This window comes from Lipophrys pholis (genome assembly GCF_963383615.2).
Source record: "Lipophrys pholis genome assembly, chromosome: 11".
Lineage (NCBI taxonomy): Eukaryota > Metazoa > Chordata > Actinopteri > Blenniiformes > Blenniidae > Lipophrys > Lipophrys pholis.
The window spans coordinates 25,009,917-25,034,218 of record NC_137631.1 but is presented as its reverse complement, the minus strand read 5'-3'; the positions used below and the strand labels follow the sequence as shown (position 1 = coordinate 25,034,218).

At 40.1% G+C, this 24,302-nt stretch overlaps 1 protein-coding gene across 1 annotated transcript in view; it reads right to left on the bottom strand.

Annotated features, from left to right (window-relative positions):
• cdh13 (cadherin 13, H-cadherin (heart)) overlaps nt 1–24,302 on the bottom strand; it is a 266,013-nt gene that overhangs the window by 145,573 nt on the left and 96,138 nt on the right. The window lies entirely within an intron of this gene.

Genomic DNA, 24,302 nt, shown 5'->3' with positions numbered 1-24,302 from the left:
CTGCCTGTGGCCATCACCCTCCGTGCAAAATGATCTGTATCAGCTTCCTAACAGTGTTGTTTTTGTTATAATCCAGCATGAAGACAAAGGTATAAATACATCAGGAGCAGCTCAAGTCGGCAGGCTTGGAATGGCACTTGGCAAGGCTTATTGCTGTTTTATTACTTTGGGCCAGTATTGAAAACTTTTCAATAGACCACTACATTCTCATCCGATGCAATGTTTTAGACTGTGCTGACGGCAATCCTCGCAAGGAAGAGCGAGAGAGAGAGATAAACTGTCTCATTTAGGAGGGTGGAAATACAGCGCGCAAGGCCCTTTTCATGCTGAATAAAAGGTGGTCCGTGTTTTTTGTGTGGTGAATTTCTGGATCAGCAAGTATCAATTATTTTGTTGTTGTAACGTCTCAGGTTTGTAGCAGTTTTGATAAAAAAGAAAAAGAAAAAAATGCATCAAAAAACTTAAACCTCTGATGAGGTGGTTTGCTTTCCCGAGCAACAGTGAGAAGATACTACGTGTTTTGATTCTCTGGTTTCTATGTTTGCTGAATTTGCTATAGGTGAAATTGTGTCTGCTTGAATGTCTCTCTATGTGTGTTGGACTGACGATCTGCTCACTGCCTTCAGCTGGGATCAGCTCCAGCTCACTTGGAAAATAAGGTATTAACAGCAGACTTCTTTTCTGCCCTTGTGTTAACCCCCTCCTTGTCACTGAATTTGTTCTGGTTTGTGACCTTCCATCCATCTTCTACAGCACTTCATCTATTTCAGGGTCATGGAGTGCTGGAGGTTCTTCCCATGTGTGCATGGCTTTCTTTAAGTTGTGAAGAAATTTTACAATCACCAATGAAATCACAGAGAAAGACGGTCTCACACACACACACTCACACTTGCACTCAATTTAGCACCAATTAGCTTTTGAATGGACGCTTACACACTGTGGGAGAAAACCAAAACGCCAGGTAAGGGACCCGTTTTCACAGCGTTTCAAGTGAAAACGCATCGTTTTTAGCGATTTTGTTTCGGGCGCTGTTTGTTTTTGTAATGAAGCCACATATAAATGCGTGCAGAGAATAATACGCTATGGCGCTATTAACAACAACGAGTACACAGACATTTGTATGGAGAGATGACAAAGTTGGATTGATATTACGGGAGACTCAAGTATTAAAACTGGAAGTTGGAGCATTTTCAAAAAGTTACATCTCACAAGCAGATTACAAAAAGTTGTGTTTTTAGTGGCTCCGAGTACAGTTTCATTGCGTTAAAATGCAAGGAAAGTTTTCTGTTTTAACTTGAAAACATTGTCGTGTAAACAGGGCTTAAAACCCACAACCTCCTTGCTTCGAGGCAAGAGTGCTAACCACTACAACACCAGAACTACAGTGCACTAGTTGTGAGAATTTGCTTCAAATTCTCACCTTGAATTTACAAAAATCATTAAATCTCATCAAAAATGCAACCGAGGCATAAAGAACAGGAATGTTGACGTCATAGTAAAGGTGAGCGTTTCGATTTGCACACGTTGTTATTCTTCGTGTTGAAGGTAAATCAACTTAATGCTCTCCGAAAGAGAGAAAAAGAAAGAAAATGGGGGACAGAGTATGCATGGAGCTAATAATACGATCAGCCGTACCACATATTCTACTAGAGTGTTACAGCTCTGCGGGGAATGATAAGGAGGCAAAGGAGACAAACAAAAACATAAGCAGAGCAATAAGATAATGGCACCACCAGGTCCAATAGATGAACTATACAGTACATGGTGGACAATATAAGTGGCACAAGCACCGAACTAACACTGCTGTTTTCCATACAAATGAACAGTTTCCTCTAGGCAATTTGCTGTTTTTCAGAAAGTCATTTGAAATAATTGCAACAAACAAATAATTCAGCATTTAATAAGTGTCGTAAAGAAAAACATACAACTTAAAAGAAAAGTTGAGAATGTATACCCTCAGAGATCTCCGTATTGATTAAACCTTTAAGAGTTTTCAACAACCAGCGAGGGCTCATGAAAAAAAGGAAGGGAAACAGAAGTGCTCGAGCAAAATTATGCTGCAAAAGAAGAAAACACGCAGACAGGCAAGCTGGAGATGGATCAACATATTAACTCAATACCGGGAAACTAAATACAATAAAAGAGTGGCACGGTGTGGCTGGAGAAGAGGGAAGTCATTAATCAAGTGGCTGTTTGAACACGGTTCTGCTCCTCCATTGTTTGTGATTTATACACTGCCGCAGCACAATCAATGCCATCAAAACAATCGACATTGATGATGCCCTTCATATTGAGTGTATTCCAAAAAAACACACATTATTTTTTTTGATCACCTCACATTGATGTATTTGTTACCCTCATTTTCACCACTGCTGTAGTTTTCGGGGGAGAAAGTAATAGATTGCCTGTGCCAGTTGTTTGTCCTTGACCCAGAGGATTATGACCAGGACCGCTGAGAAAATTCACTCAGCTTGCAACAGTACACAATGCTGAAGGACAACAGTGACAGTAAGGATTTTATAGCAGGGTGTCAAAACTTGTTATACACCCTTTTTACACACAGAAAGCTTGGGTAGTGGAACCGGAAATAAAATAAGACCCAAATGGATATCGGCACAATTGTTGTAACACTGTCTCATGGCAATAAATCTTGTATTTCTGGGTTCTTTTCCTTGGGCGAAAAACCACATGCTCATCTCACAGATGCATGTTCCCTTACGAATCCTGCACCGTGTGAAGCAAACAGGATTTATTGTATGTGATTATTTTAATTTATGTCCTGGCTTTATCATAGTAACAAACTTGACAAGAAAAACTACAAAGAAATCTTGGACTGTGGAGCTGATGCTTTCAATTTAGCATGTTATGTGACACTTCTTTCAAACTCTAAATTTATAATACAGGACTGTAGAATTTCAAATAGAATGGACACGCAGCGTTGCAGTGGCAGTGACTAATATAACTTTGATTACTTCCTCGCTCATGACTCCTCTGCTTTGCTCAGCAGCCGGAACTGTTGCTGTCAGCTGCTTTGAACATGTTCTTTCTCACAAGGGTTTCATCTGTATCTTCCTTTTTCTTTTTTCAACCTGCGTACTCAGATGTTTGGGATTGAGATTTTGGACTATGACTCACAAAAACGACATTGAACTTAATCAGATTCTGAAATGTCCCATGCAATGACATAATAAAGCAAGTTTGTAGTTTGATTGCAAACCACTTCCACTTTATTCAATGTGCAAAAATCAAATGACAAAAAGGCTTGTTGAAGCTCAAAGCACAATTATTATTTCAAGTTGGCTGTTGTTTCTTCTTTGTTTATTACAAAGCACATCATTCTCTGCCTTTTGGCATTAACTGCAATTATAAAACTGCATGGTGATGATTTCTAACACAAGCAGGTGTGAAAAGACAAGAAAGAGGTGAAGAGCAACATGAAAGAGGCTCAACGATTACGTTAAATATCAGACCAGGGAGGATTGGATTCTTTCGTACTGTGATCCTTTTGAGTTATTTTCTTCAGAAAATATAACTATATAACCCCGACACATGTTTGAAAATGTGACTTTTAGGTGTGTGTGAAGGGGCAAAAATCTTTCAATCTGACCTTTAACTTGTCAGAGACATACCATATTACTTTGATGGATGCTCTGCTCTCTTCAAACAGAGCTTTTGCTTAGAGCTACAGAGTGGTGTGTGATGCACAACAGTTTATGAATCCCCACGACACTCTGAAAAAAACTAACAAAAAAAAACCCCACTACAATAATGTGATGGAAAGGAGCCTTTGAAGTGTGCAGAACCGAGTGGAATCAGTTTTTATTTGAACATATTTATTTAGAGCAACACTCGAACCAAGAAAAGGAAGAAACAAAGTGTTTTATTATCATTGGAAGAAACTGATAATATATTTCGGAAATGACAAAGATGATACAAAGCAGCTTTCAGGAGCTTTAGGAATCCGTCAATCCCACTTTCCTGCTGATTTTATCCAACTTGGGCCTGCCGGGAGCTGAAGCTGGAGCCAATCCAAGCTGACTGTCGGCCAGGACCGGGGCACACCCTGGACAGGTCACAAGTCCATCACAGGGCAAACACAGGGAGACAGCGAATCAGACCCACATTCACACCTAGAGGCTATTAGGAGTCATCATTTATCCTCACAAGCAGGACGGAGTCAGCCAAAGTGCCGGAAGGGAGCCATGCAGGCAAACCGGACAGAAAGACCCCGAGCCAAGTATTGACCCAAACTCCTCCACCACTCCACCGTACAAAGCTCTTTTTCCAGAATCTGATCATCAATGTCCTATAATGATGCTTCACATAAAATCATACAAGTTTTGGGTATTGATCCCAACATGAGTAGAAGAAAAGCAATAAATGTGATCTCAATGGTTTCCATTGGTTTCAGACAGCCTTGAGTATTTCTGAAAGTGCTGATCAGCAGTCTGACGTTGTTTACTCTGAACGTTGCAAAACACGGAAAACACTGACTGCTTTGTGGACAGAAAATGCCTTGGTGACGGGACGCATCAGAGGAGAACGACTAGTCTGATTTGAGCTGGCAGAAAGGTGAAGGTGATTCAGATAACTATTCTTTACAACTGCGCTTCTGCAAGAAAAGCGTTCTGAAAATGCACGACGCACCGAAACCTTGAGGTAGATTGGCAACAACAGTAGAGGACCACGTCAGGTCCCACCTCTGTCAGTCAAAAACAGCAATTTGAGGCGGCAGCGCAGACAGGCTCACCAAAACTGAGCAGCTGGAATAATGCAGCCTTGTCCAATGAATCCTGATTTCCGCTGAGACAAACAGATGGTCGGGTCAAAAGAGGGAGGTGTGATGGTGTGGGCCCTGGTTTTTTGGCACATTTTGGGACCGTTGATAATAATCAGTCGTAGTTTAAATGCACCAGACTATGTAAGGACCCGTTTAGACAACAATGTTTCAAGTGAAAACGCATCGTTTTTGCATTTTGTTTCAGAAAAGCTTCTGCTTTCCATGACAACATTTTGTAAACGATGTCCATTTACATGGAAATGGCAGAAACGCTGAAAACGATTAACTAAGCATGGCGGGCTGCACAGTAGAAGCATTTTCAAAATGTTGTGTTTTCCTTTGTTTCCATGGAGACAGAGTCAGAGTCTTTTCAAAATGTTTCAGAAAGTTTTCCATTTTCACCTGATAATGTTGTCGTGTAAACGGAGCCTAACTAAGCTCCATTGCTGATCATGTGAGTCACTTTGCAACAACAACTTACCCATCTTGTAATGTGTACTTTTAGCTTCTTAGCACATATTGGTAATCAGTATCATCTAGAAACAGTGACAATGCTGTGGCAGTTACCGATATAACTTATGATTACTTGCTCCCTCATGGCCCCTTCTGCACCCTCAGCAGCTTCGACTGTGTGTCAGGCCGTTCTCAAAACTTCTTCATCTATGCCTTTGTGGATCCTCGACATTTGCAAAGTATCAGTAGTTGACCTGTGCTGCAGATATTTATCGGCAATGGTGTGTTGCACTATCCATAAATGCTCAATCTGATTTAGGGTCACGGGGAACTGGAACGAAGCCCGAACAACACAGAGAAAGAGGCAGAGGACACTCGGCATCAACACGCTAAATCACAGACGATCACCAGAACACACCCTGTGTCAAGAACAGTGACGGTTCTTGAGAGTAAGAACTGTCCGAATATAAACACTGAAATAAGGAAGCGGTTGACTCTGTAGACCAGGTAGTTGTCATCTCTCATTACAGTGTACTCAAGTTTAACCCGACGGCAAACAACAGTAAACAATTTAACAGAAAGGAAAAGACGATCTCGAGCAACATTTAACATGCCTTTGTGAAGTCAGAACTTAAGTCAAACATAAGACCCGGAGGCATTCTCAATCATTTTCAGTACTAATTGTTTGGTTTGGCAAACATATAAACATTTTTATCACGTATACTCTGCGCCACAACTAATGTGTCACACTTATCTTAAAGACTAAGCCATGCAAGTTTAAGTAGATATAGCTAGTACAGTGAATGTCTATCAGCTATGCCAGTGGGTTGTGAGCAGAAAAAACAGAAAACCCACGCAACCATAGAAACCCCCCCCCCAAAACATCCAAACCATCATCAAAAGACAAACCACTCATACAAATTCTGTTTGAAACGCAGGTCTCACTCACGCAAAGACCACTAAAATAAACAACATGCTGTATTGTGGTTGCATGCAAACAACGAAGGAATTCCTCCCACTGTTATAACATATTCACACATGTTATAAAGTGCTCGTGAATTCTGACAGTCACATTTAGCCCATTAAAAAGTATTGCCATGCCAGGCATGGTATATCAAAACAGCTATTGAGCATCAAAAGAATGTCTGTGTGAGCACAGATTGAACAGGGCAACTGCACCCTTATTTGTTTGGTGTTTTTCTGACGTTGGTGTGGATCCACAAGAAGTACAAACGCTGTCTGGAAGGAAAACAACTAACCTTTATTTCACAGACTCTTCAGAATGGTGCCTGCACAGTCATGGAAAGTGTTATGTAAAGTGTAGGTCAGTATCCTTGTATTTACCTTGCCTAGGGGCTGATATGAAAAGTATTCAACTTGAATGACGATACAAAACAACACATATTTGCATTTTATTGTGTAGAGGATGGAATTTCCAGAAAAATTCACAATATTGAAGAAATACGTTTTAACTTCCATATTGGAAAATGCATTTTTTTTCCCCTTGATACAGAAAACTGGTATTAGATAGCCCTGACAGCCATGTATGGCTTTCTGGTTGTAGAGATACAAAAGGTTGACGCCAAAAGCATTACAAGGTCACTGTAAATCGTTATATAGGACGATTGTAGCTGAGGAGGAAGCATTGCTGGCAATGTAATGGATAACATAACATTTGCTCTGTCTATCCTTGAGTCATGAGAGCAACAACACCCTGCTGAACAGATTTGGCTGTGGAGGCAATAAAGAACTGCTGCCTGGAGTTAAAAAGCGCACTGTGGAAGAGTTGCAGCGATGGACAGACTGGCTAAAGAGGCTTGGGTTGACAGTGATGGGTGATGGATGCTGCACAGCCACAGAGCCCAAAGAGATTGGAAGCATTTCCTGCAACAAATGGGATTGTGCACATTTTCTACTGTAATCCAAAACCGCAGCTGAGGAGCAGGACTCATTGTGCTTCTGAAAATCAAAGTTTTGACGAGCACGTGGGCAGCTGGGCTTTGGAAACTGTCGTCCACTCAAAAGGAGGGACTGTATAAAAACGAAAGCCAAGAAACTGAGAAGCCGAGTCATTCTCAAACCCAAAAGACAGGAGCAATGATGGGCTTCAAAGCTACTTCAGTTATGAAGAATCTAAAGACTGCATGCCAGTGAACTAATATTTTCAAGATTGTAGTTGAATATTAATTATGCTTTGCCTTGGGAAGCACACAGTGGTACTAATAATAATACTTTAGAATATTGTCCAGATTAATCTTGACCTAGTTTGTGGGCACCATGTTCAAGTCTTAGTTGCAGCAGGGAGGGCATCTAGTTTAAAATCAAGCAAGGTGTACGCTGCAAGTTGCAAGGACTTACTGTGGAGGTTCAACATTCACCGCTGACAGGTTACCACTGTGGGTCCTGACCTTATAACCCCCAGCAGCTCCCCAAGTGCTCTAAGAAATAGGACGGGTTGAATGCAGAGACACAGATGCCACTGGGGCGGGGTATCAATAAGGGCCGCACAGTGGCACTGTGGTTAGTGTCCTGGGTTCAAATACCCGCTGGGAATTTTCTGTGTAGAGTTTGGATTTCCCCCGGGTACTCTGGTTTCCTCCTACAGTCCAAAAACATCTGTGTGAGGTTCATTTTGTGACTCGAAACTGGCCCTAAGTGTGAATGTGATTTTCTGTGGTCGTCTGTCTGTGAGTTTGCCCAGTGGTGGACTGGTGACCTGCCCAGGGTCTATCCTGCCCTCGAGAAAAAAAACAAAAAAATCCTGAGGTAAAAAAACAAAAACAAACCTGCATGAACTTCAGAAAAAGGTGAAAATCAGAGTTTTTTTTTTTTTTTTTTTTTTTTTTTTTTTTTTTTTTTAAATCGAGGAAAGCCCCCCCTCCTTTTCTTTCTTTTTTTTTTTTTTTACAAAATCTATCCATCCACATGCCAGCGCGTGTGACTGCTTCTACAAAATGCATCGCAGGCAGTTTAATGAAGTGGTGGAATGATGCTTCAGAACAGGCTTTAGCTCATAAACACGGCGCCGTTATCATCAGTATTAGGACTTTGCAGAGACACTGCAGCACGCTGCTCTCCGTCGCGGACGTTCGTCGCATACGAAGGACAAAGGCACGGATCTCGGTGGCTTATAAAATGTTTATTATTATTAAACAAGGAAATCCAGTGTAAGATCACACGTCCATAAGCAGTAAGCGACCCTATATGGTCAGAATTAAGTGATTTATTGTGATTTTAAATTCATGGGCAAATGATGAGGGATGGACAGACATCTCCACTTTGTATCCCCCCCCCCAAAAAAAAAGTGAAGTGCATGAAGGTTATTTTTATTTTACTTCGGAAAAATAAAATCTCGACTTTGATTTTCGACTTTTTCTGAAGCACATGAGGTTTTCTTTTTTTTTGACCTCCGATTTTTATTTTGTTCAGTGGCCCTAATACTCTTTCTGTACATTTACACAACAGTGGTGCTCGGAGCCATTAAAAATGCAACTTTTTGAACACGGATCCCAAGGTGGATCCTTTCGAAAACGCTCCATCGCCGTCTAAACGGAGGAAGTGCTGCATGTGTGCACTACAGCCTTAGTACATAGTTCTGCACATGCACAAGCAGGTGGACAATAGCAACAATGGGGGCCTCCAGAGTGTCGTGACTCCCAGTCCATATTGTTCCGGGATTTGGCAGTTTTACCGAGTCATCGTAATAACAATCCAACTTCGTCGTCTGTCCATACGAATGTCTGTGTACTCACCATTGTTAATGTTTTCGGTATTGTTCTCTGCTCGTGTGTGAGGTTTTGACTACAAAAAACAAACAACAGCGCCCACCAGTGGTCCAAAATAAAACTACATTTTCAAAACATGCTGTGAAAAAGCTTAACTTTTCTGGAACAAAAATGTAAAAATGATGTGTTTTCACTTGAAATCCAGTGCGAACAGGGCCTTCCTTGCACAAACTTACCTATTAATTATTCTGTCTACCTGTATCTGCTTTTAACTTGTTCTCGGCAACTCGGCAAACTTGCTTTTTCTGTTGCTCCTTACTTGACACTTCTTTGGATATGGGAGGTGACACATGCTGCACTGATGCAATACTGTAGGTGGGAGGAAGGTATTTGGACGGATGAAATAACCAATTTTTTTTTCCCCAAACTGTTTTTGTTCCATTCTTCTCTGGAGAAAAAAAACAACAACTTGGTTTTATGACTCATCGCACGCTCGACCTTGTCTCCATTTGTGAACGTACTTTTCACGTTTTTGACCGAATCGTTTTTCATGGCCCCGGGTGTCTTCCTTCACCCGGCAAAACAATTTAAACAGTTCTTTATGAAAAGCTTGTGTTGTAAGAGTTGATGTGGAAACGATAACAGTCCATTTTGACAATACAGATCTCTATCAAAAATAAAATCATCCGAGAACACCTGCTGCATAAAAGCAAATGTGCCATCAAAGCTGGCTGAGTCTACAAACACAATAACTTGTTCTGTGAATTGTAATAATCCATGCCACTCCATTTGCCCTCCCCACTTTTTGCTTTCACTTCTGATGCAACTATAAGCAAGAGCCTAAAAGTGCAGGCTTAATACGGCGGCCAGTGCACACAATTGTCTGTCTCTAGCTGTGTCGGAAACATAAAGGAGGCATTACCGTGAGGTTTGATGATAAAGTACACAGTGCATTTCACTAATATGACATGGGCAGTAATCTCATTACGACCACACACAGAGCACTTTAACAGCAGGGTCTGTCTTTTCACGGTTTGCCAGTTACTTTCCCCATGATCTGCACCAAGCTTGGCTTTATTTTAGGGGTAAAAGAAAGACACATATTGTGGGAATCAAGAAAAAGAAAAAAAAATGATAACCGTTCAAAAACAGTCAATGTCTTTGACATTTTGCATGTTTTGGTTTCCAAACACGTCCAGTTAGTTTAGTGTTGCATACTTTTTGCAGTTGCTTACCGTTTTATGAGATACACAAGGGTGTGGTGATTATTGCTCTCTTCTCAAAATGAGCCTATCTACAGATTTCAAGCCAGTTACACATTTGTGTAACTTTCTAGAACATTTCTTTGTCAGTTTTCTTAAATTAATACATTGACAAAAACTATATCAAAAATAAAGTCATTCATTTTATTACATATGCACTATATAGCACATGATGCTGCTTGTTTATACTAATCTAAAGCACTGTTTACACAATGTTTCTCGTAAAAATGCCTTGTTTTGCTTTTGCACTGCAACCTTTTGGGGAAAAAAAAAAAATGCTCGTTGACACGGAAACGGCAGAAACACTGAAAACAATGTAGTTAGCATACCAGGCCACTAATGGGTACTCTTGCTTGATTCTAATTAAATCACACACACGTGTGCAAACAATAGACTATAATCATCGACAATGGGAGTACACATACATTCGTATTTGCTGGGTTGTTTAACAGAGTGACAGTAAATACAAAACTACCAAGTCTCAGGACACTGTGACACTCTGGAATGAAAACTGTTATTATCCGTCCACTTGCACATGAGCAGAAGAATTATTTACTACAGTCATGGTGTGCATGGCAAGAAACAGCATTTCCCCCGTTTACACAGAGACACATCCAAATATTTAGTGTTTTCAAAAAGTACCACCTTGGGTTCTGCTTTCAAAAAGTTGCATTTTCAGTTTTTTTTAATTCCCAAATATTTCAATATAAGTCAACGTGTTATTTTTTTTTTTACTATTTTTCCAGTTTGTAACCGGACACATGACAATTCTGGAAATTTGGACATTTCAACACCGGTTTCTATTTCACACAAGGGAATTAAAAGTGAAATTTGCATCACTCAGCCTTGTTATACACAATTAGAAGAGTTGAGTGTGATTGCCAGCATGAGAGTAAAACACATTTCACTGCTTCAAAAATCGATTTAAATATTTTACATGAATCTTCACACATCTGTCATATCACACACGCGCACTAAACACTTAATTAGCAGCACCTGTACACCTGCTCAATCACACAATTATCTAATTAGACAATCCTGTGGCACCAGTTCAATGCATAAAATCATACAGATCCGAGCATTGTTCACTACCAACACCAGAACAGAGAAAATTCGATTCCAGTGACTTTGACCGGAGTATGACAGGGTTGTACCAGCTCATCTCCAGGGAGTTTCAAGAGTCTGGAGACTGTTCCCAGGAGATCAGTGAGAGTACAGAGTTTATTGAGAAGAGGACAGAGACAAAAGAAACCCTTTGGGGGACAGCTGTTGGAATGAAATGAAATGGATTACTTATTAATGAGAAAGTTCCGATGGGCCTGCACATGGATGTGGTTCCAACTGACAGAGAGGCTGCCGGGACTCAGATTACCACATTTTGCAACTGCGGTGCTCGGAGAAGCATTTCAGAATGCACAACGTGCCACCAACTGAAGAGGATACTCTCGTGAAGCCCGTGGCCGGGTTCTACTCCTGTCAGCCGGAAGCAGAAATCTGAGGCCGCAGTCAGTACCGACCGGCTCAGCAAACTTGGACAGCTGGAGCCTGAAGAAAAAAAAAATGCAGCATGCTGCAACGGTTTTTGTTTTCTGCAGAAGTATGCAGATGGTAGGGGTCACGTATAGGTGTCAGCGGAATGAACCCAAACATCCATGTTTCAACGATCCACCATGCTGCTGCACGAGTGATCGTCACGATTTACATCTTCTTGATGGCTCGCTCCACAACCACACACCACATCACCAAGGCAAAGTCGTCTCCCGAACGTGTCGGCTACTTCAGTGTAAAGCAGTGAATGAATAAACTACCTCATTATTCCCATGCTGAAACACAGGTTAGGTGGAAAGTCACAGTAAACAACAATAAATCCACAGCTGCGACAGCTCCCGGATTCAAATATTTGCTTGCACAGGACATGTTTTGTCTTTTCTTTTCAAAACTTGACAAAAACTGTGCTGTGATCTCTGTGCACATCCAGAAATTATGCATGTTACCGCACAGATGTTTGGTGTTTAGATCTGAAATGTGAGAAGGTGATACACACCACCCATCACCACAATTATCTTTGCGTGAATGCCTTTTAAAGATATATCATTTTTCTATGTTTCTCATATAAGAAAGCCTTAGTAATATTGGCAATTGAGAGTCATTGATGACTATAGATGGTTCTAATTTAAAATATCTTGCACATCTGGGGTAATGTTTACACACTAGAATATGATTTAGAATGGCAGTTAGTCTAAGAATGTGCTTAAATTAAATAAATTGCAATAGAGAAGGAGGGGGAATTATTGCATCCTATTCCATATTTCAACTGGCCACGCACCTTGTTTTTGCATTCTTTGTATCCTTTACTTTCTTTGAGTTTTAGTTAAAGTAATGGTGAACTGACACTCTAAAGTAGATTTCTGTTAGATCCTCCCGACAGTTTATTTCAATCGGTAAATATTGTAAATACCAAGTGTTTGCGATAAACGCTGGCTGCTTGAGACCTGGGGAAACAGACACATGAAACTGAAAGTTGGTGATCCGAGGCTCCCGTCCCCGTCACACCTGCAGCGAGAGGATTTATGACTTTGTTATGACAATCTGTTTCCTGGTTTTTGCTTGTATCACCGCCCCCCCCTAATATCCAAACCAGGATTTTAACTTGTCTCTATATTATGTCTGTCTTATCATTTTCTCTCCTATCACCAAATACCAACCAGAACAGCAGAAAGCTGCCACCTCTGAGTCTGGTTCTGCAAGTTTCTTCCAGTAAAAGGGGAGTTTTTCCTTCCCACTGTTGAATTGTTGGGTTTTCTCTGTAAAAGGGTGGTGAGATGACTGTTTCACAATACAAATATAATGGCGTTGAAATGTTCCATATTGGCCGTTCCTAACATGAACTGTTGTAGTAATTGCTGTACCCTTCACTTATATGAAAAAAAAAAGAAAAGAAAACTCATACAAAGAATTCAAACTGGATAAACTTGTCACAAGTTTTTATAATCTCCTTAACTGCACTCAACTTTTCAAATTTCTCAATCCATTTTCCAAATGAACTGTCTACTTAGTACCAGATTTTATTGATTATCTTGCATCAATCCTGACAAAATAAATAAATAAATAATCACAAATCATAAAACAGGTTTTAAATGTGCAAATCTTGTATTTGCATATAAATTGCTATCATTGAAAACAAATGCTATTTATTTGGTTTCCTCAAAGGAGGCAATATATTCAGCCTGTGAATTTGTAAACAGTCACTAATCAAATTGATGATCTTAATGATCTGTTGAAAAATGTTTTTCTTTTTTTTTTTAGCTTAATGTCTTTAGCATACAAAGTCTTGAAAGTGGATTTGAAGTTCTTGTTTTTGAAGTGCAGTTACACACACACACACACACACACACACACACACACACACACACACACACACACACACACACACACACACACACACACACACACACACACACACACACACACACACACACACACACACACACACACACACACACACACAAAGGACAAAAATCTCATTAAGATCTGCAAGATTGCAGGATTACAATGTCACTCAAACATATATCAGACTTGGCCGAGCCTACGGGTCCATCACATAAATAAAAAACAACAACCTTAAACTGTGTGTACAGGATACTTTATCTGCATACTGCACATAGACAGTCCATAATCAGAATCAAAAAGACTCGATCAACAGATGGTAACAACCCTTGATATCAAAAAGAGACCAAAAGGTACTTCTTGGAATTGCCAGTGTGTGGGCATGAGATTGTACACTACATGTGGGGGTAAAGGGTAAAAAAGAAATGTGCGAGTGGAAAAATCATGATGGCAAGAGTGCAGTACCACAGGATAGAGTCGGACAAGGATGCTGTCATTACCATAATTGCATTACATGTGCGAGGTCATTGTTCCTGCGGGTTGAGATGAAAGTGAATGAGGCAACTCTGTGTAATCTACTTCTCCAAGAAGGACAGTCAGTGTTGTGATTAGTGGGACCGGAATGTCAAACCTGGAGAGACGAGGAGGTTTTCCTCACATCAGTCTATTAACACATAGAACTGTGTGCTGCCAGACCGGCACACTGTAGACACTGAATACATCAAGTCTGGTAGGAATGTCGGGAAAGAGACTACTCAGGAGCCATCTGTCAAATTCACAGCTGAATAATGTATACTTTGCATGGCGCAAAGTGTTTTTTTTTTTTTATATTGTTTTCATGACCAATTTTTGTGAAGGAATGACCAGAGATCATTACTGAATACACTTCAATTTTCACCTGGATGAAAACGCTGCAACCAAGATCAGTTTATCCTTCTGTGTGAAAGGCTGACTCAGACCTCTCAGTTTCAGCAGTAGCATTTCTCAACATTAGTATCAACCAGTTTGTACAGCGTCTGGAAAACATATACTGTCTTGACATGGCTACCGATGTTCTGAATGACCTTCCACTCAGGTCAAAAGTAGGATTTGAAATTATTTTCATAACGCACACAGTTCCTCATAACCATATAAGAAACTAAATCAAAGATATATTCAAAGTCCCACATTATACCAGCAGAACAGCTCGGTCTCTGGCTCACATCAGGTCTGTTGGACGACTAAATGTCTTGTGCAACCAAATTATGACATCACTGCGTGAGGATAACACTAATAAAGTTTTTTGTTCTCTCAGATGATTCAATTGTGCTTTCTTAGTCTGACTGCTGCAGGTTTGGAGTGCAACATTTTTGGTTCTATGTTTTTCTACATATTCCACTATAATTGAGGAAATAGTGCTGTAAATGACAAAATATAAATTATGTTTAGTAAAAATTTAATCAAGAACACCTGTATTACTTTGCCTCCAAGTGTTCCCACACAGTAACTTAAGGTCACTCGAGAAAAAATTCATGATGGTCTTCTTGGTTTTCAAATGGTACTTTGAAGGTTTTTTGGTGTGCTATCACCTCGTGTTCCGGCTGCTATCTAAAACTCCTTCCATACAAAAATGCAAACAAGAGAAAGTGTTATGTCTCTGATAAAGAAGTGATACTTCTCCTTTGTGAGGGTGCAGTCAGCTTGGAATAGGCATCTAACTCTGGAGGAAGTGAATACCGCCAGACTTGAATAATGTGCCATGCTTCTACAGTGGCTTTTACTTGCAACAGTATCATTCTCTACCATGCTTGTCTCCTTCTGTGACTGTAATCTCAAACCTGCTTTCATCACCAAACAGCGCTTTGTCATCTACTGTGAAATGCTCGTAAGTCTTAGCTCGCCGCAAGTGTTTTGCATTTCCCTTCCTGCGAAATGGTTTAGTGTTTCTCCTTGTCCTCTGTGACCACTGCCAGGCAGCCTTGGTGACGACGTACTGTATTTGAGATTGAGTTGATTTTCCATTGGTGGACAAAGCTTGCCGCAAGTTGACTGACTTGAAAGATGCGTGAACAGCCAAATTTGTGCAAAACAAAAGCTTTTAAAAAATAAATGTTTGAAACTCTTGGACACGACTGCCTTCCTTCCATAAGTGTTGTGCGATTGTACCGAATGTATCCATGTACAAGGTATTCCTTCACTGTGCTTTGGCAAATGTTGCAAGAGGGAGTCTAGAAGCAGATGTTGCATCACAATATAAGCACTTAGACACTATGTGGGATGGAATGTTGAGGAATTTTCTTTGCTCTTTTCTGTATCTGTCAGGAGGCCCTGATAAAAGTATAGTAGGCGGAGTTCAGCAAGGAGACTCGTCCTTGAGGACACAATTACGATGTGCCTCCTTAGAAAAAGGAAAAAGATGTCAGAGGAGTTGCTGAAGAGATCTCTGTCAGACTCACTCCAACAGTACGCGCACTGTGGAATTAGTCCTTACTTTTGTTTATAGTTCCGTTTTTGAAAAGCTTGAAAGAGCAGTTTCAATTAGAATCTAAGGCCCAAATGTAATGTCTGAAATTAACACAAGCCCATGACGGACATCAACATTATTTTCCTACTACTTCTTCCAAAAGTAAATAAGTATTGAACTGACCGAGGGAATCTCTAACTTGAATTTCTTGACGATTAGAAGAATGTGCCTGGCTTTTAAGGCAAAAGCAATCTGTGTGAGCGTGACTAATGTGACTAATTACTCACACTAAATTCAACCATGGTGAGATTATGATATGTTACACGCTCAGGGGTTTTGTAAGTGTTACGCTACAAGAAGAACATACAAAGCCAAGTGATAACAGGGGATATGAACAACAGATAACAGCAAACAGTGATGGTCCAATATCAGCTCTTTGAAGTACGGTAATAATAGTGGTTCAGTCAAGAGGTGTCGTTAAAGCAAAACCTTGCCGTGAGGAGTGTGTCACTGCAGAAGTTCAAAAACCTATGTTTGGTGAATACATGGGAGAGGCTTTTTCTGAAAAGAATATTCTAGAGAAAAGACAGCTGACTGTGGTCTACACTAACCAACCAATAAGAATAGGATATCTGCAAGTAAGTTGTAAATATTAAATGAAAAGAACAACTCTTGAAGTCAATGCCAATGAGAGTGTTCTGATGCTGTCACAAAGAGAATTGTGACTTTCTGATAATACGTTTCCTGATGTTTACCACATTTCCTTGCTTCGTTTAACCGTTTAATATACGGTCACATCTGCACTGCATTGCTTTCAGTCTATTTAATACTAATAATCATACACTGATAGAACACTTGTACACACACTTACACAGTTTATATGTTTGTAAATGTGCACTACAAAATATTAATATATTGTTCAAGGGGACAGGATGAAGCAAAAACTATTTAATCCAGTTCTGACTTTACAAGCTAAAACAGTGTCCCTCCACATCTCAATTAAATAACACAATCTCTTCATAAATGTCTCAGCCTAAAATAATCAGAGAAGAATGTTTTTAATTGAAATTTCATGTATATAGTTCCATTTGAATATGTTTGAATCCAATGTTTTACAGCTACAAAAGGTGAAATGTGTAAGATAAGTTCACCCTGAATAAACGAATACCAGTGTGGAAGATGGATAAACACAGTCTATAGTTGGTATATTTAAATTCACAAAATTTCCATCTCAACTTGTTGCATTTGAGAAAACAAAAAGCAAAAAAACCCTTATTGGCTATTAAAGACATTATGGATTACATTGGAAGAAAACTGAATTACCTGCAGAGGCCAAGCCAATGCTTTAAACCATAGTGGGGAATCCTGGTCCTCGAGGGCTGCAGTCCTGCATGTTTTTAATCTTCCCCTGCTCCAACACACCTGAATGTAATAAGTGCATCATGATGAAGCTTTGCACAAAGCCTGATAACGAGCCAATCATTACCACCAGGTGTGTTGATGGCACATTGAAACCGTGCAGGAATTTGTCCCTCTAGCACCAGGACACACACCCTCTCCCTGCTTTAAGCCACAGGCCTCGTTCACACTGCAGGGAAATGCGACCCACTTCTCACTCTTTGCTCACAAGTGACAATTCGGTATGTGATATAATTTTGTTGTTGTCGCTTGCTTTCAATAAAATCTGATATTTAGAAAAAAATAAAGTCGCACAAGTCTATCTAGGAATGGATAAAATGACATTCTCATTTCACAGTGACTATAGTTGGATATGAGATATTACTAAAGAACGAAAGAAAGAAAATATCATCTGTGATTCTCACTTGTCAATAATCATAAATAAAATATCCTGTTCTCACTGGAGTTGCCTTTTCAACCAATTACTGTCTAAGTGTTCAGGGAATCGATTCCAATGCCGAATTACCTCGACTATTCGGAACGATAAAGGCATTCATGGAGGCAATTAGAAGGTTCTCTGTTGTGTGCCTAAGACATAAATACTCTCCCAATCTGTCTTCATGGGAACAAGCAAAGCAGTGCTTTTCTCAATAAATGGATGCAGAAAAAGCTATTTTTTATGAAGCTTCAGGGAAATATGACTCTGACAGCAATCTATTTTTATCAAGCGCTATATGTTTTATTTTCATCACTGAACCATTTTTCTTTCTGTCAGAAAGAAAAATAAAAATAAATGGAGGAGAAAAAGAACCGCCAAATCCATCTTGTCATGACTGCATGTTCCTGTGCCCATTTCAAACTCTCATGGATACAACTGTCCAGCTTTAGCGGGGAGTCACTTCTACGTGAGCTTCTATCTCGCACTTCTTTTTAACATTGTCCAATTTGTGTCCACAATTTCATTAGTGGACGGTAAAACAAACCAAAAAAAACAAAAAAAAAAAACGTCTGGCTCCAATAGTGATGTGCAGCGTGTGCTATGATATCAGCGATGTGGCAATGCCATTACTGCCGCCACTGGGCCGCGTGTGTTTTGACAAGATTGGCGGCCACATGATCACAGCTCACCACAGTGATGACAAGACCACAAAACTCCTGACTGATGGGTACATCTCTGCGCCCTGCAGGGTTGATTACAGCAGAAAATGCACAGTAGGCCGCTGCCTTGTTCTCATGTGTGAACTTTGTCATCTCTGCTTGTGTGACAATCCCAGATCAATACTCAATCAAAGAGGTTTTTTTTGTTTTTTTTGCCTTGAGCGATTTTTCCACTACCACCCCCCCCCCCCCACCCCAAAAAAAAAAAAAAAGCCAAGCAGTGGACTACTGGCAGTCATCTGAGAAAAACAGGATTGTAGCAGAAAAAAAATAAAACAAGGGGAGCGGGAGTCGTCAAAGCAGATTCTCAGTCACCTTGCAGAGTACAGCTTACTCGGAACACAGTGGGATGGAGATGTATTTGAACCAAGAAGGAAGGCAGTGGTGGCAGGCAGATGTGACGGCTGCACTGAGGTGATTTTCTCTTCCCTTCAGGAACAAAGCTTTTTGTTAAGATATTATTTGGCTAACTTCCACCCGAGTTCAGACACTAAAAATTCATTCATCATTCCAGTTTGGCACCCAGAGTGACAATGAGGTTGAGCCATAATGAATCCTTTTGACGTTTCTAAATCCAGCGGAGCAACGGAAAAGAAAATAAACTTAATGTACTTTGAGTAAACAAGCCATAAATACAAACGCTTTCCTCTCTTTCCACTTGCTGACACTCGACTCCTGTGATAATTATCAGCAATAAACAGAAAATTGAGAACATAAGGATGTAAATCAGATATCTGATCGTATTGATATAGTGCGGCTTTGGAGCACTTACGGAGGATCGGATTCAAGCAAAGCAAATTACTGAGAAAACAGAAATGATATCATCTGCCCAGTCTCTCCCTACATGTCGATTTCTTTTTTTTTTCTTTTTTCATCTTCACACATGCTATATATAGCGATCATAAGTCATTTAGGTGTGTAGACAAAGACTTGAAATAGACCAAATGAGAGGTTTTATTAGAGAGGTCGCTTGCTGTAATTTAGATATAACTCAGAGCCTCGGTTTGTGGACGTCAAAGTAAGTTATCCAAGTTTGCTTTTGCCATTTTGATGACAGAGCTGTAGTGCAGAAAATATAGAAAAACAAGGATTTGTATTGATCATGAGAGTATTTTGAATTCACCTTTAAATAAAATATTTGCTGCAGGATGGGTTCAGTATATGCTCTCGACAAAGCTTTATTCTGTCGAGTTCATAATTTCCCAAAGTGAACATAACAACTGTACTCAGCTCAAGACAGAGCATAGCTGACGTATAGCTCCTCTATATCTTCCTCACTGGTTTTCCAACTCACATGACCTTTAGTCCCACTGTTGCAAAATCTGGAATCTCTTTATATTTTTCTTTTTTTTTACTGTTTTGCTCTTTTGTTTTACTTATTTATGTGACCTGAAAATGTAATAAATTTCATGGTGTTTTTTTTCACACCATTGTTCTGTCCATTTCCACTTACTCCACTACAAAAGCACCTTCAACACATCTTTGACAACATCTGCTTATTAAGCCCTTTTTTTTTTTTAATTTCGAAGACTACTACGGCTTAACTTTTAGTTCTCAATCCAAAATGGCGATGATGGCTCAGATCAGTCTTGTGAAACAAAGAGTGGAGACCATCTAAATTGGAGAACCTAGAGTGCAATGGGGGTTGCGAAGAGGGCAATGGCGGTCTTTTCTTGTCACGCAGCGGGAAACGGAAATGGTCCGATGGGGAGAGATTGGTTTGTCTGAGTGAACTCTGAGGATTTTGAGACCGTGTGAGTGAGCGCCGCAGTTCCCCGCTGGATCCAAAAGAAGGACAGATAATCAAGCCTGAGTTGAAGTGGGACTTTGTCGAGGGGCAAAGGAGAGTAGAAACTCTTTAATAGATTAGCAGCGCTCAAGTAGTGGAATGGCCACCGGGGAGACCAAGAGTTGAGGTATTGTCACACCTTGAATTCCCAATCCTCCGTACACCTTCATACAGATACTTTTGGGGATCATTCTGCTCTTTGGCAAGCCTCTCTCTATAAAATTAGGAATAAATTCTCATCTGCATAACACTCATGCATGACAAGGAGAAGAGAGCGATAGAGAGACAGAGAGCTGAGAGAGAAAGTTGATGCCTTTTAGCCTGGGAATGATGCAGGGGACATATAAAGCCCACGAGGGAGCAAAATAATTTACTCCAAACCACAGAAATGTATTCAAATAAAGGCCCATTCACGTATATTCAGATCAAATCACTATTGAAAATAAAGGCCATTTAAAGTGCATTTTTTCCCTCTCAGTGGTGTAATGCATAAAACTGCCTATGGTAATTCAAAAGAAGATAGCTCAGTTAAGAAGGCTCAGGAAAATCAATGATGCCTCACTGGTGAAAGGAGAACAGATGCATATAAATGAGTGAATACTCAGGGAGAGAGTTTCTCACTGGATTGAACCGTGCAAATCAATCCGCTGACCATACAGACTTACATCACAATGCTTTGAATGCACATTTTCACATCCACCAGCATTCGTTTGAAAGCCTTAACAGCAAATTCATTTTATAATTTTGGATTTGAGAAGTGTTTCTGAGTCACCAGGTCAAGGAAATGTAAAAATATCACTCTAATGAGCTGAATGCCGTCATGTGCACAAACGTTCATAAAATGGAAGGGGTGGGAGGGAAAGTAATTTATCCTAGCACAACAATACCCCAAAGTTAATTGGGCGGTGGCTTCTGAAGATACCTTGGACATTAATTTGCTGGGCTTCCTCGATCTGACAAGCTGGTAATGAGGCATTGTGGGAAGAGGGGGGTGTCACCTGTTAGTGTTGGACAGACTGCTTCCCAGCTAACAAAGGACGCAAGCGAGAGTGAGAGGTAGAGTCAGGGACCATAATGGTACAAACGGGCACTATCATGCTACAAATTACCTGCCAGTTTAGTGTAATCTCTCAGCTGAATTATCCGACTCACGAATCAATCACTTTGTAGCTTTCCCCACCCAGTAAGTACTGTCGCGAACCCGCCACCCAATCATCGACTTCAACTACTCCTGAACTTCTCAGAACTTCCAAAAGTTACTTACATTCGCAAGCTCACAGGATCTCCAGTCTTTTTTTGACAGATGTCAATCAAAGATGAACTACGAGGCTATGAGTCGAGAACAACGTGGCGACCAATGTGTAGACATCTCTATTTCAAAGATGCCTTTATGCAAGGAGCGCAAAATCCTATTTTCACATAGAAAGTCAGGATAAGAGTGAACTGTGCCTTTGCTGTTAAATCAATGAAGAGCCCAGGCCGGCAAAAGTACTCTCCATCCAATTACCAATGTTTTACACCCAGTACGCACATTCACACCGATGAGCAATTTCGAGAAATTTGTATGTTAAAGGAAAAACCACACCTGCATGCACAAGGGGAAAATACAGAATTCACACTTGAGGGTGTCAAAAACACTAAATAAATCAGGGTGAAGCGTGAATGCTAACCACTACACTCCCAAAAAAACAAAATACTGTTTGTGTCTCTATACTGCATCTTAAAATTAAAAAGGAAAATATTTGGTTTGTGAATGAAAGTTATTGGTAGTCTTCCAAATCACTATTATTAATATTATTTGTTGCAGTACAAGAGCTGCAAGTAGTGGAGTCATGTATTTCTTTATGAATAAAACAAAGCTCACTTTAAAATCTGCTAATTAACAATCCGAGATATACTACATGGGCTTGTCATTTTGGATCACGACCCACCTGCAAAAGTAATGAACGTCTCAACAAAGCTTTGCAGTACACAGTAATTAATGTCAGTCTGTCTACTTACAAATGAAAATTAAGAATGATTAAACTATTCAATAATTCCATATTACCGAAATAGCATTCTAAGTGAGAATTAGCTGTCAGAATTGTTCTTTGGTGAAGCTTCAGACAAGCAATCACGCTTTCTTTTTAATTGAACGGCAAATATTTTTCTTTGCCGATCAGTGGCAATTCTCCCTTCAAATTCCCGCTGACCGTGTTTTCCCAGATCTCTCCCTCCAGCAGTGCCATGTTGACATAAATCTACTGTATCTGCGAGACACAGCAAACATAGATGAGATATCCTGTGTACCTGCACTGTGCTCTGCATCACAGGCTCATAAAAGCAGGATCCCTTGAGTGGAAAATGCAAGCATCTGTAGAGAAATAGGGTGTGTTGACGAGAGAAGTCTGCTTGACAGAACTCTTTCGTGTGTGTGTGGTGCAGAAGTTTGTATTCCACATGTAACATGATAATGTCGGCGAATAACTTTTTTTTTTTTGGGCTCTCAATAGGCTTTCTCTGCAGGAGACATTGGAACTTATCACAGCAGGAAAAGCATATGTGTAACTAATATTGTGAAAACAATGATGGCTTTCTGCCATTTAAATACTGCAGTGAGCCAGAAGGTGCCAAAATCAAAGAACCGCAACAGGAACACTGAACCGTGTGTCATACATCATACGCGTTTTCCAATTAGTGAAAATTGTGAAAATTATGATGAGTTACAATAAGATCATACATATAAGAGGGTTTTGATCTGGATGTCCATCCATTGAGCCCTTTGTTTGTGTCTGTATGTTGGTGTATAAGAGATGAGAGCCGCACAGAGCAGCACAGTGGACCAGATCCATACCAATCTCCCATCACAGTGTGAGCTCAGGCCTTAATTACTTCTGATATAAAAACAAATTAGTCTGGAACACAAACAGAGATTCGGCTATGAGTAATATCTCCATTTATACCCCATCATGTCCAATTAGAAAAGATATATCACCTACATGCGGGACTTAACTTGTCGGCATGCTGTCGGTAGGACGGAGATAGACGTAAATCATGAAAAAAACAAGACAGTGATGTTTGAAATTCCACAGTGATGACTTTCACTCTGTGATTATCTGTTGACAATATCCTTGCCTTTCAGTTATGTTTTGCTTTGTTTGCCAATGACTCTCGTGTGATTTCAAGAACAAATAGGGAGAATCTCCATTGGAAAAGAAAAAAGTAACATTGTGGGAAATGTCTGCGAATGTAACCCAACCTCAGAACTGAAACATTATTGTTTTTTTATACGTAAAAACAAACAAAAAACACATGACAAGTGAACGGGCTAAAATAAAAACAATAAAATCCCCCGCCCCCCGAGAGTTATTTTAACACATATCTGCCTCGTGCAATGATGTGCGCCTGATGTAGTGTTTCCACAAAATAGATAAATTGTCTCACTGGGTGGATTAAAATGGCATGTGGCCCATTTGTCTCCATAAAAAGTCCAGAAATATGCTGATAAATCTTTCTCCAGACGTTCAACGCTGGATACAAGGTGGCTCACGCTTCACTGTTACAATGATTCTCAGTTTATGCGCACTTGAAGATATGAGTTTGCACGTCATGGGTGTGAACGTTCAATACTGGGCCAAGATCAACTTCCAAAGTGCTTAAAAGCAGACGTTTTCTTTGGGTAGATAATATTTCTCTGAAAGAGCCTGGCTGTGTTAAAACTGTGGACATACTTCCGATCAATAAGCAATTAGATAAATGATTAGAAATTCAAATCCTGTGTAAGAAACACATTATTTTTTCAACATGACCAGATGTCTATCCACAAGGTCAGAGTGAGCCATCAGGTTTTTATTAACAAAATACGGCGAATAACGCCATAAAAAAAAAGCCATTCCGTAGCATTTATCCAGAGACACTTTGATCACTC